The sequence below is a fragment of the Neolamprologus multifasciatus genome, chromosome 9 (genome assembly GCF_963576455.1).
Source record: "Neolamprologus multifasciatus chromosome 9, fNeoMul1.2, whole genome shotgun sequence".
In the NCBI taxonomy this organism is placed as follows: Eukaryota; Metazoa; Chordata; class Actinopteri; order Cichliformes; family Cichlidae; genus Neolamprologus; species Neolamprologus multifasciatus.
Genome location: NC_140447.1, coordinates 13,125,761 through 13,144,385, shown reverse-complemented (window position 1 = coordinate 13,144,385; position 18,625 = coordinate 13,125,761).

Below are 18,625 nucleotides of genomic sequence, written 5' to 3'. Positions count from 1 at the left end.
AGCAAAGCTAAATGGGAGTAGAGCAGATTGATATGGAAAGCATGAATATTCCTCATTCCTTCATTATGTTAAGAATGAAAGACAGAGGTGTGGAAAGAATCAGTTTTTCCACTTCTGCTTTTTCAGACATTTAGATTTTTGTGTCTTTTTTGCTCTAAGTGGGAACAAACAGTGTCCTCCAAAAACAGGATGGCTCACTGCCCTGGAGCCAAAATAGCATATTGGAAAGGTTTTGTCAAATGATGGAGGTGTGTGGTGAAAAAGTGGAAGAACAATTGATTTTTTTTTAAGAATACTGCACTAGAATACCAGATTAACTGCCAATAGGCAAGTGTTTTGCTTTAACGTATTATGATTAAGTAATTACTATCTGTGCAATGTGATGGGTGTAGAATAATAGGACTATTCACTATTGCTTTCACTATATAACCTACTGGTTATGAAATCTCTGATAATACGAAGGCACCAGAAAGAAGATGACAATAGCCTTTTTATATTCCAATAACTACCAGTAGATTTGCAGAAAACAAAGAGACCTATGTTGGAGGAGGTGAAAAGGGTTGGTAATGAAAAATGAAACAAGACTGTGTTTCAGACACAGTCCAACCAATGCCTACTAATGTCTAGTATAATACAATCAGGTCTCGGAAAGCAATCCCATCTTTGCAAGGAGCGCAGAAGGAATTGGGGGCAGTGTCGATTGCCGCTTTGAAACCACAACATATTAAATTCATTCTTTCCATGTACACTCTATGTATGCATAAAGTTTTATGTTTTCTTGAATACTTGCATTTATGACATTTAAAGAAAAAGTGCTTTTTCATTATAAGCCAAAGGCAGTCTTTGTTTCATGTAGCTCAGTGGTGACAAGTCCTAAACAACAAACAGTTATTATAAAAAATAAAAACAGTTTCTGTCAAACCAAAATCCAGGAGCATGTTTGAAAAAGAAAAACTAATTACAGCTCATGATTCAGTAGTTTCTAAAACCACCTTTAGCAGTAATGCTACATGGAAGTATCTTTTGTGTATGACGTTATCAGCCTCTCACATTGTTGTGGAGTGATTTTGCTCCACTCTTCTTTACAGTGTTGCTTCAGTTCATTGACGTTCATGGACATTTATTTATGCACAGCTGTCTCAAGATCCTAACACAGCATTTCACATACAAAGGACTTCATGGTTAACTCAATGGCTACAAGGTCCTCAGGTCCTGTGGCTGCAAAACAAGCTCAAATCATCACGCCCCCACCACTGTGCTTAATTGCTGGCTTAAGGTGTTTGTATTGATGTGCAGTGTTTGGTTTTTGCCAAACATAGCATTGTGACTAAAGACCATTTTGATCTCGCCTGTCCAAAGGACATTGTCCCAAACGTCCTGTGGTTGGTTCAGTTCCGATGGTGCTATGTTCTTCTTAGACAAAAGAGGCTTTCTCCTGGCAACCATTCCAAAGAAGCCATACTTGTTCAACCTTTTTCTAATTTTACTGTCATGAACTTTAAAATGTAACATGCTAACTGAGGCCTGTAGGCCCTGAGATGCATTGCATGGGTTTTTTGCTGTTTCTGTGAGCATTGCACGATGTTAGGATGAATTTGTAGGGACTTACACTCCAGGGTTGATTGGCAGCTGTCTTGAGTATTGACACACCTAATGCACACCTGAATGCTCCAGATTGGAAAATTGCCACAACCTCTGCTCTAGAGGCGCTCACACTTGCTGATCCTCAATTAGTTGGGCAGTTAGTAGCACCTGGCTGCTATATCTGCGTTTACTCATCATTGGTACACATAAAAATGTAGATTGTTAATTAGATCTAACCTCTAACCTCATTAGGACCTTCATTACACAGGCTGTAAGCAGAGACTTTGTTTGGGAAGCAACAGATGAAACACCGGTGTTAGGTTTCGTGTGATTGAAAATAAATAAAATATATAGAAAACATCATAAACACCAATAAATATGACGTCCACCTTGGCAAAATCATCAAAATGTCTTTGACTGTTATACTGGGGGAACACAAAAACAGAATTCTAAACTTAAAATGCAAAAAAAAAAATTGAGCATGCCGTAAATTATGTGAAACCAACAAGGTGATGACAGGAGAGATGTATGAAGCTGGTGAAAAAAAGGGAAAGGGAATAACACAGAATAGGTGGAGGAAGACTCAGCAAGAGAAGAAAAGAAAAATAGAAGAGGACATAGACCTGACTGAATTATGTCAGTGAAGTGCCACGCAGACTTTGGGGTCATATTATAGACATTGACAGGAGTGTATTTATCAGTTACTGGAAATGATCACTGTAGCCTTTCACAAAAAATGAGAGGGTGTTGCAGGGCCTCCCATCCATGATGGATGCAGCTCGTTTGCTTCTCTTTCCAAGTCTGTGTGTGCGTTTTTGTTTTTTGTGGCAGATTAAGTGCAGAGTTGTGTCCGTTCCTATCAGTGCTTTTTAAGTCATCTTTCCGAACACCTTGTGACACAAATCCAACAGGATCATCATTAGCTCCAAACAATTTTGAAGTGTACAGACAGGATTTTGACAGTCCATGTCAGCAAACCTAATGTGAAGTGATTACAGTAATAAAACTACTAAAACCATGTTAGCTTATTTTGCAGCATATAGACAGAGTATGTGCAAAGTGCATTGAAGTACATCAATATCTCAAATATTACAATTTGGCGAAATCCAAGTCGTTGTAGATGGCACTGTAAATTAAAGAAAGATGAATATGTCAGCTTAAAAGGATTCAAAAATAACATTCAAAACACGCCGTAACATTTTCACTGAAGACACACAAAGATGCCGTTAGCCTCTTTCAGCTCTAACTCATTCACATCTTTATTGTATGGCAGACAAAGCAGATCTAGTGTCCTTAGGCGAGTTATGCATCCTTGGGTTGGAGCATCTATGTGGCACCATGTGTATTTGTCATACATTAGACAGCCTCTGAGCCATGACAAATTCTCAGATACACACTTACACACACACACACGCTCTCTCACACAGGTAAACAGACTTCCTCCTTCATCTGAGCCGGTCAGATCCATGTTTGGCTTCCCCGTGACAGAGCCCAGGGTGAAATACAACACTGGCGAGGTAAATTAAAGAGATGAATGCTTGCACTTTGGCTCACTTAGTGGCGCTCTCCCTATCTAGCCGCTACCCTTCATGTGGCTTAAGGTGTGTTTGTTCATGCAACAAGGTCGCCCAATTAAACCTCCGCCTCTCATCCGTCGCTCGATCTGCTTCTATCTCGCTCTCATTTCTTCTTCTTCTTCCTCTGTTCTCCCAAGGCGGTCATTCTCAGGTGATTATCAGAGACCAGCTTTCCTCCAGTTTCAGAGATTCCCAATGAAAGATGACTGCGGCTGCTGAGGAGTTATAAGTGGTTCCTTAATCTTGGGAACAAGAGGTAGCTGATTTTTAAGGATTGTGGCTTTTGTGTCACGAGTGACACCATGATGTAGTGAAGAAAGCTGTAGGGTGAACAAACAATTGGGCGAATAAACAATGACAGTAAACTGCAGAGGTTTGTTATTGTGTTTCAAACCAGCACACACATACGCCGTGCTCACGGCATTTTTTTTTTCTTTTTGTAGACTTTACTCATCCTCTGCACTGTCTTTCTCAAATCTTTTCCTTTGCACTGTGTGAAAGTTTGCTCCTTCAGATGTTTAAAGATAAAAGGGTTGCAGAGATCATGAGCTTTAAAGACACTCGGTGGATTTTACCTGAGGAACAAAAAAAAAGTTCTCACACCTCAGCTTTGGAAGCTGCAGCTATATGAAGGACACGCTGGCACCATGCTGGCGAGGTTGGGATTGATTTAAAGGGAACGTCTCCCTTTCAAGCTTTCTCCACAAACACATGCGAGCACGCACAGGGAATCTACACACGCACTCTCTTACGAGTAATCATTCAGCGGAGACGTGTGCAGGTGGCGCAGGAGAAGAGGCAAAGGAGAGAGTCAAAAGCTTGACTTAAATGAGAGAGAATGACCGCTGGCGCTGCTGTAGCGGTGTTGGGGTTTGACAGCAGCCCGAGCAGAGGCCACTTTGACTAATTGGGCTAATTTGGCAGCGAGGGAAGAAAAGGAGTCTCAAAGGACCGAGTGGCTACTCTTTTCATCATCTCCCTCGCCTCGTCTGAACTCACTCTCACTTTCACCAACTCTCCGTCTTTTCCCACTCACCGGCTCACTCGCTTGCTCCCCATTTCGCTTTCTCTTTATCTCCCTTTAATAACCGAGCTTCATCTTCCATTCAAGGGATAGATAAGCCATCTGAAGTCACCTGGCTGTCAAAGCCATCCCCATCCATTTCAAAGAGGCATATGGAAACGGCGCTCGCACCAGAGCGTGGCCCGCAGTGAGGATATGCTGCTCGGGGTATGTAGTTCTTCTAGCTTTGTGCCTATTTATCCTCCTTCAGTTTTTTGGGGGGGTTGTTTTTTCCTCCATAACAAAGCTGCCAGCAATGCCCCGCAAGCTCGGTGTTGATTGAAAGATTAGCAGGGCCAAGCCACCAAGTGAAACATGATACACAACAACATAAACAACAAAAAAGAAGCATAGAGAGATGCAAACACATACCATCCTGGAAAGCAGCACCAAGTCAGAGTACATGCCAAAGAAAAGATAATCTGCTTTGTGAAGGTTCCCCAGGGCAGCGCAAAGACTATTCTCCTCCAATATCAATAAAACATACGGGGAACACATTACAGAGCCGTGTTTTAGTGGTGTAGGTACTCTGAATTTAATGCATTGTGGCTCCTCTTCTGGGTTCTGATGGGACGAATTTGTATTATTTTGCTACCTGACCGTGGAGATGAATGATAGTCTATGTGACATGTTTCCGGAACACTCTCTTCTTCCTCCTGCCTTCCCTCTTCATCCTCAGCCCTTGGCACTGGCAGACTCACTGGTCATCTGCACCAGTGGGATAAGGGGAAGAAGGGTGAGTCTGAGACACAACATATGTTATTCGTTTTTCCAATAGTGTGATGCCTCGCAGGGAAATTTGTGCTATCGCATTATGACACAGAAAATGAAAGAGGCTCCATTGTGCCCCTAAGATGGAGTACGGACAGCCAGAAATAATATCTAGAACGTAGACACTGGGGGCTGGTGACAGCCGGACTGCATGGAGACATCACAAACAATATATCTGACTTCAACTTCAAAAACAATCATGCCAAAGATAGAGAACGATAAAAAAACAAAACAACACAACACTTGCAAGAATTATGCGTGTGTCTGTTTGGAGTCAAGGAGGGATGGAGAGGAAATTACATATTGAGTTCTTTTGTTCCTCTTTGCTCTTCTGCGTCTGTCATCTCGAATTTGTACGCAGAGAAAAGAAAAAAAAATCACATATCAATATGAGCGGGAGAATAATAGATGATGTAAGGTTTTGAGATAGGGCTGGAAAATGCCCGGAGCATACATTCCCAGCCCCAGCCAGTCAGTTTCTGGCAGATTGTCACTGTTTGCTATTCTTAGTGGTCGCTTTTCTAAAAGGCTAAGGAAGATTAGCCCACTTAACAAACAGACGCGTCTGCAGTAGAGCAAATGACTACATTTGAAGCATCAATTAAAAGCGCAGACCATATAACGAACAACATTCATAAATAAATATGTCGCTAAACGCATCAACCAACTATTGTCAGTCTCTATTCTGTCTTCACGCTTGTTTTGATCATAAAACAAGAGAAAGTTCAGAATTGGGGGGGGTGGAAGTCTGCCTGTATACTTTAAATTGCAAAGGCCTGCTATTGAATGCAAGTAATCCTCGTATTTTATGCACATATGTAATCAAACAGAAATGACATACGTGTACAACATGCAGGGGTTTTAGGATAATAGCTCATAATCACTCCTATTTGTGAGAAACATGGGGCGTGGTATGCATTTACATATATATATTTATCCTTGGAATTGTTCACGCTCATGCATCAGAAAGCTCGGCACTCGCACTCTGCATGTAAGCTCATTGTAAGACTGTCACACCCAGAAATTTACAATCACTTAACTGGATATTTCACGATGGTGTATGATCAGAGAGGGGCATTTACATCTCAAAGGTGGAGGTCATACACGTGTGCGACTGCGGGGATAAATGCATGTAAAATTATTAAAAATGTATCTGCAAACAAAAACTGATCCACCCAGTGTGTGCTTAACTGTGTAGTCTTTGAATGCAAGATATAGCACCTACTGGTGTCTTCATGTCAAATAATATGCGCTATGAGAGACATGCACACCCTGCGTATAGCTTATCTGTCATGTGCATGCAGGGCAAAGGTCCTGTGTAGTATTACCTGGTAATTTTTCTATATTCTGCATAATTATTACTACTGTTCTTGTACAGTGTCTACATGTGACTCTGTATCTAGGTAGCTGTAAAAGAATATAAAAAGTGGAATCTGCGCGACCTCAGAGACACTTTCTAACCCAACACTGAAATAACATGTTTGTACACTAGCGCACAGGGAAGGTCAGGAAGGGCTGAGATGCACGCAGGAACAACAACACAGAAGAACACGTGTAAACATACAAGCGCAGGAGGTTCAGAAACAGCACGGGTCGTCAGCAGCGATCCCAGAGCTGCGCTGCCAGGGTTCTCGTGGCGGGGGATCTGCGGGGTCCGTTCAGTCCTCTGTAACAACACTGTGCTGCCAAAAGTCTTCATTTAGTGTCACAGCTCTGAATTTAGCAATGTCAAACAAGCAGGAGAGAAAGGAGAGGATACAGAGGGATAAGGAGAAGTAAAGAGGGAATGAGCAGAGGGAACCGAGAGCAGGTACAGAACAGCTTTAGCCTGATAGTGAATAAGGTAATAAGATGTTTAAATATTACTGAATTTCCAAAATATGGGATAAATAAAATAGTTATGATTATAATTCTTATTTTTTATTAAAATTTCCAAAGCAAGACAGGTTCTTTTACCATATATCTTTAACTAAATTGCCAAAAATGAAAAGTCTTGGTGTTGTGTAATGACACTGACAACACATTACATGTAACTAATGATTTTCAGGAGCAGGACTGGAGCACGGGTTATATTGCTTCTTTAAATAAAATAAATAATATTCTGCATTTGTTACCAAAAGACTCAGTGTGTTCAAAATTACTTTGAAAAAAGTAAAAAAAAAATAAAATAAAATAAAATAAAAACACTATGAAGAAGCTTTTTTTAACGCAAAGATAAATATCTATCTTCCAATCGCCCGGGCTGATTTTGGCTCCTGGAAAACTCAAGTATTAGTGCGATTGTCCTGTGCAGAAGAGATAAGGACAGATCTGGAGTTAAAATCTGGCTGCAGCTCATCAATTAAAGGAGCCAAAAAGTCAGGAGAGGAAAAGGAGCACAGAGAGCAAAGGAAGTGTTAATGGGAGACATTTCAGGAAAGGGAGGAAAAGGTTGCACACTTTATCACAGTTTATCAGACTAACTTAATGTGAGTGATGCGTCTTTTACGGCTAACAATATTTTATTTCATAGCGATCCTCTCATGTACAGACAGAGAAAAAAATACATAAACATAATATTGCTCCCTTTTTAGTAAGAGAAGATAACCTGGAGTCTCTTTGAAAGGCCTCTGCACTAACATCACTATCAACACACACACTGAGTGAAGGATGCAGCTGAGCTGACACAGGCAGGTCTGGGTCACCCCCTCGCCCGGCTCCGCAGAGACGAAAGGGGCAGATTTGATTGGCTGTGACAGATCCTTGACGTGTAATTGCTCTAATCACTTGACGGCTCCTGACCGGAACCCCCTCTTCTATACCCTAATCTTCCTCACTCCCCCTGTTTGCTTGCTGGTCGGCGCAGCAGCATCACCAGGGTGTGAGCGGATAACTTCGCTGCCTTTCTGTGTTGACACTTATACACAAACGTCTCTAGTTAGCATGATCTCTTGGAGGAGGGTGCAAAGAAGGGTTCCCCTGTCACTCTATTTTTCCTTCTCTGTCCATCATCTTTTTCAGTCATCACGCCAGTTGTGTAGTTTCATCTTCAGGTGAATCACTGCCACGTTTTCCTCCATGGCTAAGATAATCTACTCTAGATCCCAAAGCTTACACAGCACTACAGTATCCTCCGTCTGTGGCTCTGTGTTGAGATTCAGCGCCTTTACCTGCTCTCTCGGGCGAGAACAGAGAGAGAAGCAATGAGACAGAGAGAAAGAGAACGGTAAACGTGCCGGAGAAGCAGGACAACAGCCGATAATGCTAGATGGACCAAAAAGGGGGTGGGCTGACTGTCACAGGGAAAAGGGGACTGTCTAGATATCTAACCACCCCCTAATCTAAGGACTGCCACCCCCACACCTCCACACACACCCACCCAGACCCACCCTCCTCAGAAAAAAGAGACCATCAATTAGGGGCAGTGGGTTTCGTCCCCTAGCCAGCCCGCCGCCGCTCCGCTGAGCTGCTGCTTAAACGGCTGCAGACGAGCTGGAAGAGCAAAAAGGAGGAGGAAAGTAGCTATAGGTAGGTCTCTCGCTGTCAGCTCCACTCATAGGTAGCACTGCATTCATGGCCCTTAATTATATGTGGGTTGTCAGCACTGGTAGAAAATCCAGCCAGTGAGGAAGCAAGAGAGAGAGAGAGAGAGACTGGGCCACAGGAGAGTATAGTTAGTTAGATTGGCGAGCAAGTGATGAGACAGAGATGACAGGCAGGCTACCCGTCCTGCGACGACTCCTTTATCCATCCGATCGCCCCCTCACTCCATCCTTAGCTCGAATTGACTGGGAAGGTGAGGTGGAGCCTCCCTGCTCTGTCTTTCGGGGTAATGATGGGGGCTGTCTCGGTCATTTAGCATTCCCCTTCAAAACTGAAGAGCCCCAAAAACGAAATCGATATAATGCATCGCCATTGCAGTCCTTTTCTCAGATGATTTGTGTGCACTTAGTCACGGCCACTGCACACATCGTCTGGTTGTCTTCAGACAGGTCGTGGTGGATTTTTCTGGTCCAGTATTGCTTTATTGCTTCTAAAACACATGAAGGTTACTCTTATTACTGCTAGTTACTCTCTTACCCATCTCACTTCAACACAGGATGATATTTGAGTCGCAGAGCAGTGGTGGTGTTATTAGGCTGATGCTAACAAGACTGCCAATCTGGTTAACAACCAAAAGCAGGGTAGCTTAAAGGAGATTGTATTGTCAAGGATAGACAGCTGTGATCTAAATAATAATCTTATCTATATCCAGCTGGTGTTTTTATTGTACTATAATTATGGTAAATGAGACATTAGACCCTCTCTTTTTTGAATGAAAACTAAACACGGTCAAGAGTTGAACGCACACTTCTTCCTGTCCATAATCAGTCAAAAGCTAAACCATATTACCTGCAAATAGTAAGTGTAATAAAGGAGAGCTTTAACTCTATTTGACGCTGACCAATAAACAGGACATCCTGGTTATTAAGTGTCTGTAGGAAGTGAATATATATCCGCAGAGATAAACATCGAGTCTCTTTGGCTATAAGTGGATAATGCGGATAGGAAATTAGAAGAGAGAGAGGCCCTGAATGCATATGTGTTTATGTTTTTAAGCTGTCTGGAACCCTCAGGGTTGCCCACAAATAGTCCTCAAGTTGTTCCTACTATGTACAGTACGATTCACAGCACAACTTGCATAGCATGATCTACATGCAGCACCGTAGTGAGGCTGTGTAGTACACTATCAGTAAAATCTACCTTAAGAAGTTAAAGCAGAGAAGTCCCATAATATCAGTTTGGCTTGGATTTATGCTGGTTCCTCACCGCTCTATGAAAAGAATACGGTGCTGCTTGCAGCGCCAGTGAAAGGTCCACAGAGCCACAGAGTTCATTTTCCTTTGCTACTGAAGCTACTGCAGATGTTTAAATAAAATGAAAAAAGGTTACTTGTTGAAAACAATTTCTTTCCTGCCAAGCGTGAACTGAAAAAAGACCACTCTGCCTTTTCCTTTACATAGAAGCCTATACAGCCAGGAAGCCATTAGCATACATTAGCATGAAGACCAAAAGTAGTTGCTTGGGTCACCAACACGTCCAAAGCTTGATAATTAATGTGCTGTAGTGTAGAAATACAAGGCACTGGTGGGTGTATTTTTAGATTTATAAAATTTCTGTTAAATTGTCTTTATTATATTTATATATTTTATTTGAATAGCTTTCCCATCAGTAAGCTAATCCACTGCTAGCTTGTTTTAGCTTGGCATACACAGACGTAGAAGAGGGAGCCCATTAATGTTCTCATGGCTCTAAAAGGGTAAAATAAGTTCCCAAAATCTCTGACTAACATTATTAACTGGTGATAGTTTCTTTCTGTTCTTCTTTATTTATTCTGACCAGATTCTGTACGCCATTCTTTTGTCGGACCTCCTACGCTGCTATCAAAAATAGCCTCAGCTGTTATTTTTAGTGACATAGACTAAAGAGTTACTGCTGCAATGCTTCCAAAAGGTGTTGAAGTTCATTTGGTGAAACTGATTCCTTGTCTTAAGCCAATGCGTTCAGCTCAAAGCCAGAACATGACCCAGTTGTACAAACATGGATGCAGGTTTGAACGTTGCCTCTTGGTGGGTTTGGTTTGATCCAAAAACATCTTTAATCTTTACTGGAACACACATTTTTTTGAGATAATAACTGATTTTCTTTATTCAAGTTAATATCAACCTGCTAGATAAGACAGTAGCAAAGTAGGACCGCTGAACAGGGAATCATGATGAAAACAGGCATCTCTGCAGAGTCCAGTCAAAAAGGAAAGTTTCTGATAAAGGAAAGTTCTCTTGCAAAGAAATGTCTGAAGCCCATGAATGCGAACAACTTCGGTGTTTAAATCTGGTTCAGCAAACAGTTTACTGAGTATTCCCCCGGGTTTCTTCAGTAAACACCACTGGATCCTATTGAGAGTGACGAGTACGGTGATTCCACCTTAGAATAAATCTCCGCGCTCAGCCCTCCAGCCCAAACAGGCAATCTTCGTCATGTCCTTCAGGGCCTCGGTCCCAAAACAAAGAGCAGAGCACCTGGGACCCTAACAGCTGATTACGTCTACACACACACACCATGCAAACCAGGGTCAACAACAAGAAAACAAGCAGGCACGCAAAGGCTGTGTTTCAGAAGCAGGTCACTTTATTTGTCAAATTGGTTGTTTGTCATCGTTTTCTAGGAAGCCTGGTTCCAATGTAGAAAGTAGCCACAAGCATCTTTCCACGAGATGTCCAGCAATTAGACCAGCTATGCAGCTTTGTTTTTCTTTATCAGTCAAGCAGACCCTTGTTTGAATAAATGTCTAGGACAGTTGACATTATCTTGATTACATCTTACTCTAAATAACCTACTCACCAGCCTTAGAAACATGTGGGGTGGGATAACTTTGATGTGCAAAGAAAGTCCAATAGAGACACACAAAAAAGATATAAAAACCATATAAACCTTGAACTGTTTAATCATTGGTAATCTATTCTGTTAGTCCTAATAAAGCTTTTTAGCATTTGAGGCTAATAGTTCAAAACGCTGGAGCTGACACTGACCTCAATAGAGCCAAATGAAAGTTGTTAGTGCCGGGTCATTACACTGCTAAACTGGGGTGTCACACAGATGGCTATAGAAAAGATGACATGGGTGGACATGCCCTTCACTCTCACTCCTCACCCATGTCTGTCCATCTATCTATTTATGTGTACACATTTCTACACTCACCAAAGCATCTCATGGGTCTCAATGGATATATAACAGAGCTCCCGTCATCTCCTGAGAAAAACAAATATAAAAACAACAGCAGCTACCCAAAATCAGAAAATAGCAATAAAAATAATGACGATGACGTAAAAGTCTGAGCGAGGTGGTGCTGGTGCATAAATGAAACTCGGTAACCCGAGGCTCCTTTGTCTTTTCGAGTTTCTGTTTTATGAGTCACCTTCTCTCAGCTGACATACAGTACGAGCCACAGATGAATCTCGTCTTTCGCCAGTGCTGTTGCAGCTCTGGTGGCTGGAACGGCTACCTGTAATGAAAGGCCTATAACTGTTCCTGCTAGAAATGAGGTGTGACAGTTAAATGACACAGACTCACAGTGAGGAACAACACATGCGCACAAGTCTGCATTTAAACCACACAAACACAGAATTCGTCACGTTTTCCTTTGCTTTCGGTGGTCAAACTTAGAACTACCACGGACAACAAGCATTGACGAAGGCTGATACAGAAAATGTAAAAACACACATTTTTAACTAACTCAGCACCCAGAAAACAAATTCAGAACTATTCTGTTAAACAAATCCATGTCTTTATAGCCTTACTGAAAGTTTCCCCTTCCTTTCTTGATGCTGTCCTACTTACAGATATCTGAGTGTATCATCTCGGGCTGACAGATCAGAAGGTCCTTGTCCTTTCACCTCTCCTTTTCTTCTTTCTTCTTCTGTGTTTATTCAGTGGCATCAACTGTCATCCAAAACCTTTTCTTTCTCTCTTTTCCTCCCTCTTGCACTGCAGTCCATGTGTCAAGCTTTTGATTTGTTTGTTTGTATGTAGAGAAATGCTAGCATGACAGCATGCTGATTACTAATTGCAGGCATTTAGAGTGATTCACTGACACGCGCAGCGGGGTGTATGTCTTATTAATCCGACCGTAGCTTTGCATGTGGACAAAATAGGAACGTTTTTTTATTTAACATTTTCTATTAGGGTGTAAAGGCCCATTTTCTCACAGAAAGCCGACTCTCATAGAACGTTCACAAAGCAAATGTTTAGTTTTTGTACATTTACATTTATGTAAATGAAAATGTATGAATATTTCTGTGCCTTCTATCAAAAAAGTTGGCCTTTTTATTTAAATAAAAGCCCTGAAATTTGTTTTAATCCCATTAACAGTCTTGTTGAGTCTGTTCAAACTTTTTTTTTTTTTGACATTACTAGGCCGGGTCATAGCCTGCCTGCTCATCACTGTAGCAAAGTGCACTGGCACAACTGTCCACGCTATCAACAACAGCATATTTCTACTCTTAATTTGCTGGTTTGTTTGTGTTTGTTCAAGTCAAGTCAGCCAAGAGGACCTCAGTCAGATCCTGAATCAATAAGTCATACTAACTTCACCTTATTGCAAAGTCAGGGAAATAAAAACATTTCACTCTTGGCTATTATGTAATAAATAACTCCCATTCAGTGTGAAAAGCCTTGGAGTCTTATCTTTTGAAAAAATAAATAAATAAGATCTCTGGAAACAGAGCGGCAACTTTCAGTTTCCTTTATTGCTGCTGTTAGTCTACTTAGTTTGTAGCTGTCCCTGTGAAAGCCCACAGCATGTTGGTGCTTTAAAGGCATCCCGGAATAAATCAAGACTACTCAAGATTAACGGTGGCAAATTATTCATGAAGCCAAGGTCTCCTGGCCGGGAATAGCACAGTGTCCTGGGTGACATGTCACAAAGCATAGGGCTTAGAGAGAACACGCACACACACACACTCTCAAAATCAAACCCGTCTCTCTGATAGCACTGCTGCCACCCAACACAGCTCCTGCTTAAATTAAGTGTTTTGATTATTCAGTAAGTGTACATACATTTCATTCCTATAAGCCAGAGGGAAGGAAGGAAGGCGTGAGTGACACCAGAGGTCAGCAACACTCACTGCAGCTATACTTACATTTTACAAGGATTACATCTGCTCAGTGATAAGTCAGTCTTTGTTTATGTAATCAATAAAGCAGCACAGTTTGGAACAGTGTGGGACTTCAGCAACCTGATTACCAGCTGTCTAACTGGCTGACTCGAGCGGCTGTGGGGGAACAGCAGCCCCAATAATGCAGTCGAGGCAGAGAGAGCTCGGAGGGAGTATCCGTTTAGCGGTGACCAGCCTCGGCCTGCACTGATTCTCCCGTAATAGGCTTTGGGCTCGGCTCCCACCGGAGAGTTTGGTTGACAATCTGACAAAGTTATCTCAAGATAAATGGGTTACGGGTCGGAGGCGGCAGGAGGGGAAAGAGAGAGAGTGTGAGAGAGCGAGACTTGACTTCTCTGTCAGTGATGTTTTGATGGAGGATGTGTATAGCCGCGAGGGCTGGCACTAGCAGGTCCCCCCAGGTAGATGGGAAGATTGTCTGTGGCTATATCGCCAAACAGAGAACTGCTGTGTCTGTGTGTGCCTCTGTCTTTCTCTCTATTGGTAAATCTGATAGCTTCATTAAGAGGGAGATTTGCAAAGACAGAACACAGCTCATGTAAAGTGCCACCAGCAAGCCAGGAGGAAACCTGAGGCAAAGGTCGCCAAGCTGAACACTGCAAATGGACAGCACTGACAGATCTAAATAAGTGGGCTCCCTCTATCAGCCTATATGATAAGCCATTTAACTAATAACTAGGCCTGTCTCTCACTTACGTGCAAACAAATGCAGTTCACGCACATGCAGTGATAAAAGTTGTCCCTTTTCTCTCTCACAAACACACACGTCAAACAAGAGAGCACCTATCATTAAGCCAGGCCTCTTTTTACCCTTTAATTCCTCAGATAAACAGACTTTTCTCTGATCCTGTCAGTCCGCGTTATCTGCAACGCCGGTCAGCCGGTCTGCTACTGTGGAGCAAATTAGGCCCTTAAATGTCAAAATTGCTACACTTTATTAAGTTAATTAGGGGCTGAGTGTACGTGGAGGCAGGGAGGAAAAACACAGACGGGCAGAATGACAAACACTGAGAAGCAGTGACAGCCACTGGCAAGAATACGACACAACGCACAGGAGGTAAGTTTAAACCAGTTCAGACATACGGTATGCACGCAGGTAGCGGCGTATACAGTGCGCATGAATTCAGTCATTATATGCCGTATTTGTGAAATAAAGCAGATTGTCAAAAACATCAGCAGAGACCAGTTAGGTTGTTGCAGCAGAGCAGAATGAAGCATTATAAGTGTGTGAGCCTGTGCACTGTAAGTGAGATGTAATGTGCAACGTTTTGGCTTACATCTACAGACCAGTATAATCAATACACGTGCGGTATGTCAGCTGAGTTACAACTGAAGAATACATTTTACATGTAAGAACATTTAACCGCAATCTCCAGTGTTTAAACAGCTGGAGCACAGTTGTTTCAATTAGCAGATCAAATGATTAATTGATGCATTTAAAGGTTTAAAAAAAAAAGTGGCACAGCACCTCCGAGAGACATTGTGAAGCCTGGTATTTTGTTAACACCGGCTTTACATTCCTTAATGTTTAGTGTCCAGCAGTTGCAAAAACAATCAATCCATTTTTTTTCCTTTAGTCTTATTGACCTCCTTCAGCTCCAGAAATGTGTGTTATGGTAACCCTTCAGTGGATTTTAACAGTTGATTAAAGTGACAGAATGGCTTCCATATTTTGCGATGTCACGCATGCATTCAATGGGCCTCGTTCATTTTGTGCACACAGTATGATTTCTGAAACACGCACTGTTCCCACTATACATGCACAAGTAAATCAGAGTCAGTTATAAACTGATAATCATGTGCTTGCTATCTTCAGTCTTAAATGCTACCATGCTATCCCTTTGGACACAGATGTTACAACTTAGACTAAAATTCAGTTTTATTTACATAGCGCCAAATCACAACAACAGTCACCTCACAGCATTTTATATTATAAAGTAAAGACCCTACAGTAATACAGAGAAAACCCTAACAATGAGACAAGCACTTGGCAAAAGTGGGAAGGAAAAACTCCAGGCTCAGGGAGGGGCATCCTACTGCTGATGAGGATAAAAGACAACCAGATATTAATAATAACTAATGATTAAATGCATGTATAAACACATGGTGAGTGATAAAAGAAATGAAGGAAGTATCCTCACCATAGCAACTCCAAATGTATCTCCCCTTCTTTGCTGAATTCAAAGCCACAAATAAAGATTTCAGCCTTCTTCTCTCTAAACCTGTTCGGCGCCCTTAAAATCTGCATTTTCCAAACCTTTCCACCGTCTCGACACTTGAAAGCGAACTGCTGATCAATGTTTTGCGGACTGTACTAATCGATTAGGAGTGAACAGAGGGAGACGGGTCTAATGGCTGTTCCTGACTTGAACAGGCCTCCCCCATATGAGAGCAATTGTTCATTACAGGGCTATTTCATGGTGTTCGTCACTTTGCAAGCTTCTGTCTTTCATTCAGCAGTGCGTTGGATGGAGGAATGGCCTCGGGATATATTGTCTGCTCAGAGCTTGAATGTTGTCATGCTAGTTCCCAGTGATTCGCCTGGTGCGATTCAGGACTTTGAAAAATGGGAAAATGTGTTTCGCAGACTTGGGAGAAAAAAGGGGGCTGAATGTGATATCGGTGTTACTCGGTGCAGAATGTTAAGAAGAGTCTGCGGGAGAATGGAGTCGTGTTTCAGTTCAGTCAGAATCAGAAAGTAATGTTTTAGCACTTATGGTGGCTTTAATGTTTTATTGCAATCATCCCAACATGCAGGACACTTTTTTAACATTCCTCTGCGCTCGCTTGGAACAATATGCAGCTCATACGGCTCAGACCGAGTTTTATATTGTGCACATGCGGCGCGGTATTCGCTTTGTTATGAAATACGCATGTTCACAGCAGTGTTACTCCACACAGGCCAAAAGCAATAAGTCACGGACAGGTTCCTGACTGTTGCTCTGAGTTGAATTATTTACCCTACATTTCAACAATATGTAAAGTATCCAAAGCATCTCAATCGAAATCTGCCTGCAACACAGCTCAGTGATTCCCTCCATACTAAACAGAGACCTCTGGGCATGACAGCAGCCATACATTATTTCTACCACACACATTCAGGGCTCATACATCTACAGAGCACACACACATTGCACATAGCTCCACATATAACCTCTGATGCATTATTTCTCTAGCCTTCAGTGCGAGAGTCACAGGTGAGTCCTGGTTGCTTTCATCATAGTCTGGCTGTCCAGCTAGCTGGCTGGAGTCTCATCTGTCCCTGGGTTGAAATTGCCAATAAAGAGGGCCTCATATAGATCACCCCCAACGGGTGCAGGCGACCTGTCATGCAGCCCATGATTCCTAGCTCTCAGAGAGGGGAAGAGGGACAAATAACCCTCTGAATCTCCCTATATCTATCTCCCCCACCCGACCCCCCTCTTCTACTCTTCTTTTTCAGCCACACACACACACACATACATGTCCCTTCCACCCTTCTCCAGCAGGCCATAAAGTGCCACACGAAAGGGATATAGTGGACACAGTCATAGGAGAGGCAAGTGCCGGCCTGAGCTTTCACTTTCCCGCTTCAGAGGCAGTGAATCAAACTAATGGGTTAAAGACATGAAGACGGATGAGCGGGGAGGATTAGGAGCCGGTTTCCCAAATGCGTTCTCGCACGCCTGCGATTCTTAAACATTTCAAACTTTCCAATGAAAAAGACGGAGTTTCCTTTTAACCTTTCTGAAAATGGCAAAGGGAAGAATCATTAATGTGCCCGAGTCAAGCATTTTATTTATTTTTTTTTTACAAAAACCACAGAGCTCGTTCCTCCTCTGGTACTCCAGAAGATCGTGACGAATTGTGGTTGAAAAGGCACGCTTTCTTTACATTTTAAAATGCAACAATAAAGTTGTTTTATGCACAATTATAATAAGTACAATATGGCAGGCATGTGGTCCATTGTTTTTAGTGTGGTTTCAATAAACTTCCCTAAAGTTACAGTGATTTCTTCAGTCTTATCAGTTACCTAGCATCATATCTCCCTTTTATAGTTACTTTTTCCATTCCTGATAAAAAAATAAATAAAGAAAGAAAAAAAAGTTAATGTTTACAGGCAGTTCAGATGAAACTGGACTGTGAGCAGACGTGGACTTTGGGATTTTTCAAAGACCCACAGTGCTCCCTGCTGGTGAAGGACAGAACAGCAGCCAAACTTCAGCATGTGCGCGCCTGCAGCTTTAACCTCACGTGAGCTGCATGACTTTAAAACCTCCAACAACATGGGAGTCTCCCTCATAAACCTCCTGGCCACGACAAGGGCACCAGTTTTTCCTCCAAGATTTGGTCTGAATCATGGATGAGAGACACTTAAAGTAATCATGAGACAGAGGAGACAGAGAAAGATAGAGAGAGAGATGGAGAGAAACCTGCATGGCCAGTGGGCAACTTCAATAAAAAGACTATCTGACTTTTCAGAAGCTATAATAATCAAGATCCTCCCACCGAGGTTGTTTGTCTGAGGGGGACACGGTCGGCTATGGAGGAGGAAATTCAGAGCGGTAATTAATACTCCTAAGTGACTGCTGCTGGATGGAAGGCAGGGACGGGGTTTGTTGTTACTGTGAGCTGGTACTGTGACTCCCAGCATGTCCCACAGCTTTGTGGGCTGGCATGTACACAGAGGAGGAGGAAATGGAGAAAGTGCCTTTATTACTCGTTTATTTGTCTGCAGGGCTCTTTTCTGATCTGGTCTCAAACGCCCTCCATCCACACACACACACACACAACCAGAGAGACACACCATGCAGCCTTCCAATGCTAATCTCGTGTCACAAATGTTAAGAGAAAGACACGAAATGCCACAAAAATGTCATCACTCTACCCCTGTCACTGGTTCATCCAGCCCTTCCCCTCCACCCTTGTAAACATATTCGAACATGCACTCATTTGCA